The following is a 5,947-nucleotide window of genomic DNA, read 5'->3' as shown; positions in this document are numbered from 1 at the left end:
AAACATTTTGCCCGAGATCGATTTAAGAACTTTAATTTTTTTTTCAAATTTAAAAGAAAACTTGCTTAAAAATTTACTTAAAAAATTTAAATTTTAGTCTCCTTATTTTTAAAAGTTTTTAATTTTTTTTTGAAGGATTAAGTAAGTTCACAATCAGATAAGAGAAGAATATGCCCCTTTCATAGAAAAAAATCAATAGGATAAATTGATTTTAAATAATAATATAATTTTTTTTACTCAAAAAAAAGTTTTACAAGTAAACTTTTAAAAATTATTTTTAAAACTATAGATAAAAAAAATTAAAAAAAGATTTTGACGTGGTTTTCTTAAAGAAACTAATTTGCTTTATAAAAAAAAATAAATTTTTACCATATCGCATTTTATAGCTTAATTTATTTTAAATTTTATTTTTTTTTAAAAAAAAAGGGGGGTATATTATTTATATGTTTATCAAAATTTGTATGTTTTTATGGACTGCCCAAAATTACTATATGTCTCAATAAAGAAAAATTTTGTTAAACCAAAAAATTATTTAAAATTTCTATTTTGCGCGAAATTTAATTTTATTTCTAGTCTCTAAAAACTTTTCGATATACCAAAAATTGGGATAATACGTTACCTGGTACTTTTTTTTCCTTTATTATAAAAATTTTTAATATTTTTAAAACCCGGGCGAAAAACCAAGGGCCAAAGGGACCAAAATCTATCGTTTTGGCTCTATGCTGATATGGCCATTGGGGAGTGTACATTGGGGGATAAATTTTTTTGTGAGCGACTAACATGCGAGGAGGGCCCGGTTGGGGAGGAAGGGGGGTACCCTTAGTTTTCCAAGGGAGGTCGCTAAATTTGGTTTCCATGCGTTGGAGGGTTAGGACGGGTTTTTCTGTAAACCCTCTTGGGGTCGGCGAACTTGTATGGAGAGAAAACGATAGAGAAAACGCATGCGAAAAGTTTGCGGGGAAAGCTGGACAAGACGCCGTGGAAACTTTTGAAATGCTCAAGAAAGTTTTGGGGGAAACGATTGCCTTTAAAAATCGCAGTCAAACAGATGCACAAGAGTTTTGAGAAGGTGGAAGGGGTCGCCGCGAGGCCCGGCGGCGCCCTCAAAAATCGCAAAAAGGACGACAAATTTTGGGCTCGTGGCGCCAATTATTTTAATTCGACCGCGAATGAATGTTTGTTTAAAGTCGGAATTATTGAACTTGCCGAAAAAGATTGCACGAGATTTTATCGGAAGATTGGCCATGGGAATTGGCAAAATTGGGGCCCAGATGGGCCCGTGCGCAAAACAAAACCAGTAAATTTGTGAAGAACCAAGAACTTGTGCAGATAATCCCAATTTTTTTTTTTTTTTCCTGGGTGAAAAACCAAAAACAAAAATCGAGTCGGTTTTACAAAAAGTAAAGCTACTACGGCCCCCGAAAAGATCCCTAAAAGGGTTCCGAAACTTATGACGGGGAAATGCGTTTGGCAAAAATTTTGACGCCAGGGGGTCATACTTTGAACAATTTTTTTAAGTTGTTTTTTCCTTGCGATCAATAAATTTTTTTTAAAAAAATGCGAGGGGATTATTTCCCGGACAAACCCTTATGGGGATAAATAGTTTTATTAAAATTTTATATAGATGTCCTGAAAATTGGTTTTTGTACTTTCGGGGAGATTCGCCAGAATTTTTTTAATTCGGGTTTTTAAAATTGTTTGGGGCTGGGTGCGGGATTTTTGGTCTTTATCGGGGGGTAAGTCCCGAAGGGGGGCCTGTCGTTGCTGTGCAAAAAGCGGAAAAGCTTATAATGTGAGCGGATTTTTAAGTGTCGGGGGCCCGGGGGCGAGATTGTTGAATTACTGGCTCGATTTTTATTGTGACATTTTTAATTTTTTGCAAGGTTGCGATGGATTTTTATTGAGGATAACCCGTGGTTTCCCAGGTCCCAAATTGATTTAGAATATCATTTTTTTTATTAATCAAAAAATAGTTTTAAATTTTTTTTTTTAAATCTAATTTTATTTAAGGATTTTTTTTTTCATATAGCATTATGTATGAAAAATTATGACCAAACAAAAAATATAATGTAAATTTTTCTTTTTTTTTCAGAAACCCCAAAATAGAAGAAATGACAGTCCGGGGCACTTCTGAAGCTTAGGTGGGTAAAAACGGTGGGAGTGGGTTTTCATAAAGGGGTGGTTGCCTTGCGATCGAGTTCCCGTCGGCACAAGGGGTTTTCTTTGAATGTCCGAAACATTCTATAAGCGTAGCAAAGGGTCCGCTTAGTGTTATGTGCTTCACGATGGTACCTGGAGTAAAACCATTTTTGAATTGCATTCCTATTTGTGGAATAAGGAGTTCTACAGGTTCAGCAATCGATATATTGAAAACTTACCAGAAAAATATTCAATTTAAAAAAAAAACCATTCTTTGTAGTTTCTTTGATGTTAAATATAATTTTGACCTTAAAATGTGTGTGCTTTATCAAGTTACAATTTTGAGAAATTTAAAATTAAAATTTTTAAAAAAGATTATTAAAGTTAATACAGCATGTGACGTTTTGAAAAAGTTTAATTGTATTAAAAATATACCTTAAACTTTTTTTTGAAAGAATTCGTTGTAAAAAAGGTTCAAAATTAATCAGATTTTTTTATTAAATAGTTCTGCAATAGGATTATAATAAAAATTGTATATCTGTTAATCTTAATATTTACATGATTATTATTTTTGACACATTTGATATTAGTATCTGAAATAGAAATACATTTGTTTCTAAACTTTTAATTTTAACTTTTCAGTTTTAACTTTTAATTTTAATTTTAATATGAAAGAAAAAATGTTATCTTTGTTATAAAATATATAATATTTCAGGCTTGTTTAATTTTAATATCTATGAAAAAATATTTAGCGGCAGCACTAATTGTTAAGGGATGGGCGCGTCGAGAAAGAAGAGACACTACCAGGCAAGGGCCAACCTCTTTCACACGATAAAGGTCAGTGGAGGTTCTTTTGGGGTTGGCACGTTAATAGCGAAAGTGTTGTGTTAACTGCTGGTCACTGTATTGGAAGACATCGGCGGATTTCAGTGCGCGTTGCTTTTGGAATCCTTTCGAGTGATTTTAAATCAAGCAGGAGAAAATGACAGGTGGGTAGATGTAAAAAAATATCAAATTGCAAAGTGCATATCAAGATCACGAGAGTAATACGGCTCAGACTTGCATTGCTAATCTTAAAAGAAGCTGTGATCATTAATCGGTTGTTAGACCCGTTTGCTTTCCTTCATACATCGACACGACTTTGATGGAATATCAGCAAAGCGGCAAATTGGATTGGTGGCAGGTAAGTTTATTTTAATTAAAAATGTGATAGAGGTTAATTAGAAAAAATCAATTAAAAATAAAATCAAAAAATATTAAAATAAAATATTGATATATACACTCTTATTTTTTGTTCGCAAATATCAAAGCACAATGAATAAAAACCGTCTAATTTTTTGCATATCAAAAGTAAGTAGTACCCTTTGATAATAAGAAAAAGAAAATTGATATCTTTTTTCATTTTTATGATCATTTTGGTATCATCATGTTAAGTTTAGCATTTTTAATATATTTAATTTTTAAATGTTTTTAATTTTTAGTAAAAAAATTATAAATAAAGCACAAAATAGGTAAATTTATTTGAAAAAAGTTATTGTCATGTATCATTTCAATCAATTATTATTATATATCGTAATTTTATTAAATAAATTTATTTTAACTATTTAAGAAAATATACAATTGTTTGATTAAGAATCAATTGTGACGCATTAGTCTTGTAAAAAGATACAATATTCTATTAGTATTTTAAAAAATTGCTTACAAATTTTAAAAATTACTAATTGAGAACTGATATTTTTACATGTATAGCTTTTACCTGACAATTACTGTCATTTCAATCTTGAAAGTTTTTTAGGGAATGGGATTAACGGAAAACGATACATTTAGTCCAGTTTGAGGGTAAACTACGATGAAAAAATTTTTCTGATGATTTAAAAGTCACCAAAATCAAAATAGAGATTTTTGGAAAATTTAACTTATACATCCTTTGTGCTGGAGGGCAAATGGCACCGGAGGTATGCAATGGAGATAGCGGGGAGGATTGGTACTTGAGCCCAATTGAATTCTAGCATCTGGGGGAAATTCATGGAGTCGTCTCTGTAAGCCCACGAAGATTAGGCACTAGTATGTGGGAACCCCAATTTCTACATGTTTTCACAAAGGTATACTAAATGTAGAATTGCAAAAAATTAGTATCGAACATATAAATTATATCAAGATTTTTTACATATGTAAATACATCTGTACATGTATGTTAAATATCCGTAAAAACTGTATTTTTTAGTCTGAATCTGCTAATTTTTGTAAACCTATATTAGGGATATATTTTATTAATTAGACTATAAATTTTATATATAGTCCATATATATATAAAATATTATATATAATATGTATTAATGTGATTCCATTCGGATAAAATTATTTGCATTAGTATAGTAAATATTCTCTTATTTAACAATAAGGTCTCAATGTACATCGATTGGATCAACAAGAGTCGTCGAGAGTATACCAATAATTGGTCCACGCCAAGTCGAAACCCAAAAAAGACGATATTTATTAAAACGTGATAAAAAAAATAAATTAAATTTTTTCTTAACAAATTAATTTCACCTATAATAAAAAAAACAGTTTAAATTTTTAAAATTTTATCTACAAACAAAAATAATTCGAAAACCACATATATTTTAATAATATCGACTAAAATTAAAAAAAACAAAAATTTAAAACGATACAATCCATAATGGAACGATTAATTAAAAAAATTTTTATTTTTTAAAAATAAAATTTAATTTGCAATGCACAAAAAATTCAATATTTATATCAACAGAAAATGGAACAAAAAAAATAAAATGTTCGACAAAAATTTTTGATCAAAATACCCACGTTTCTTGACTCGCAAATTTTTCCCTACGTTAATTTTTTTATTGAACTTTCTATTATTAACAATCTGTTTTTTTAAAATACTTTTTTTAAAAAATAAATTTATTAAATATATAAATTATATAATAAAATATATGCTACATAAATTATATTATTATTATTTATATTATAAAATTTTTTTTAATATCTCATTCAAATTAACCGAAAATAATTAGCACCCGCCAAGTGGTTATATTTCTTTTATAAAAATATAAAATTTCAAAAATTGCGACGCATGCAGCAAAAAAATTTTATTTAAAACAAGCATAAAAAAAAATAACAATTAATTATACAATGCAAAAAATTCAATATTTTAACTTTTTCAGAAAAATAAACCCAAAATAATAAAATTTTTACAAGAACTTTGTAATTAAATAAATATCTCACTTTAATTGATCGCGCGGATCCATCCAATCCCATACGCTCCGGTGGGGAATATTCTCTGCGGGGGTTGCGAGCGCGGGGCCGAGGGTCACTGACACGATCTGTGACCACTGGTCAGGACCCGGTCCCGCGCCGCGATACCCCCCACGAAAATAGTCTCGCGTGAAACCCCGCAGTGTGTTTAAGAAAACCAATTACATTTTTTTTAATTATTTTTCAAAATATGTAAAAATTAAAAAAAAAATTTTTTAATTTTGTAATAAAAAAATTTTCCTTTTATAGAGTAAAATTTTTGGAAAATTTTTTAAACCCAAAATTCTATAAAATATTAAAAACCTTTTATACTTTAAAAATTTTTTTATTGTAAATTAAAAATTAAAATTTTTAAATTTTTACAACAATTGTACATTAAACGATAAATTAAAATAATTTTTACATTAGTATAAATTTAAAAAAAAAATTCAAATATAAATTTATTTTTGGGTTTATTATATTTTTTCAAAATTTAAAAAAATTTTAATAAAAAAAAGTAAAATTACTATAAAATATTTTAACGTTTTTTTTT

The 5,947-nt window shown here is 28.6% G+C and overlaps 1 pseudogene; it reads left to right on the top strand.

Moving 5' to 3' along the window:
- The first annotated feature begins 1,048 nt into the window (after positions 1–1,048).
- Positions 1,049–3,235, top strand: LOC146724261 (uncharacterized; annotated as a pseudogene).
- The last annotated feature ends 2,712 nt before the right edge of the window (positions 3,236–5,947 follow it).

Source organism: Nylanderia fulva, unplaced genomic scaffold (genome assembly GCF_048542155.1).
Source record: "Nylanderia fulva isolate GAGA-0341 unplaced genomic scaffold, ASM4854215v1 Scaffold1403, whole genome shotgun sequence".
Taxonomy (NCBI): Eukaryota; Metazoa; Arthropoda; class Insecta; order Hymenoptera; family Formicidae; genus Nylanderia; species Nylanderia fulva.
The sequence above is the reverse complement of the archived record's forward strand: the minus strand, read 5'-3'. Positions and strand labels throughout refer to the sequence as shown.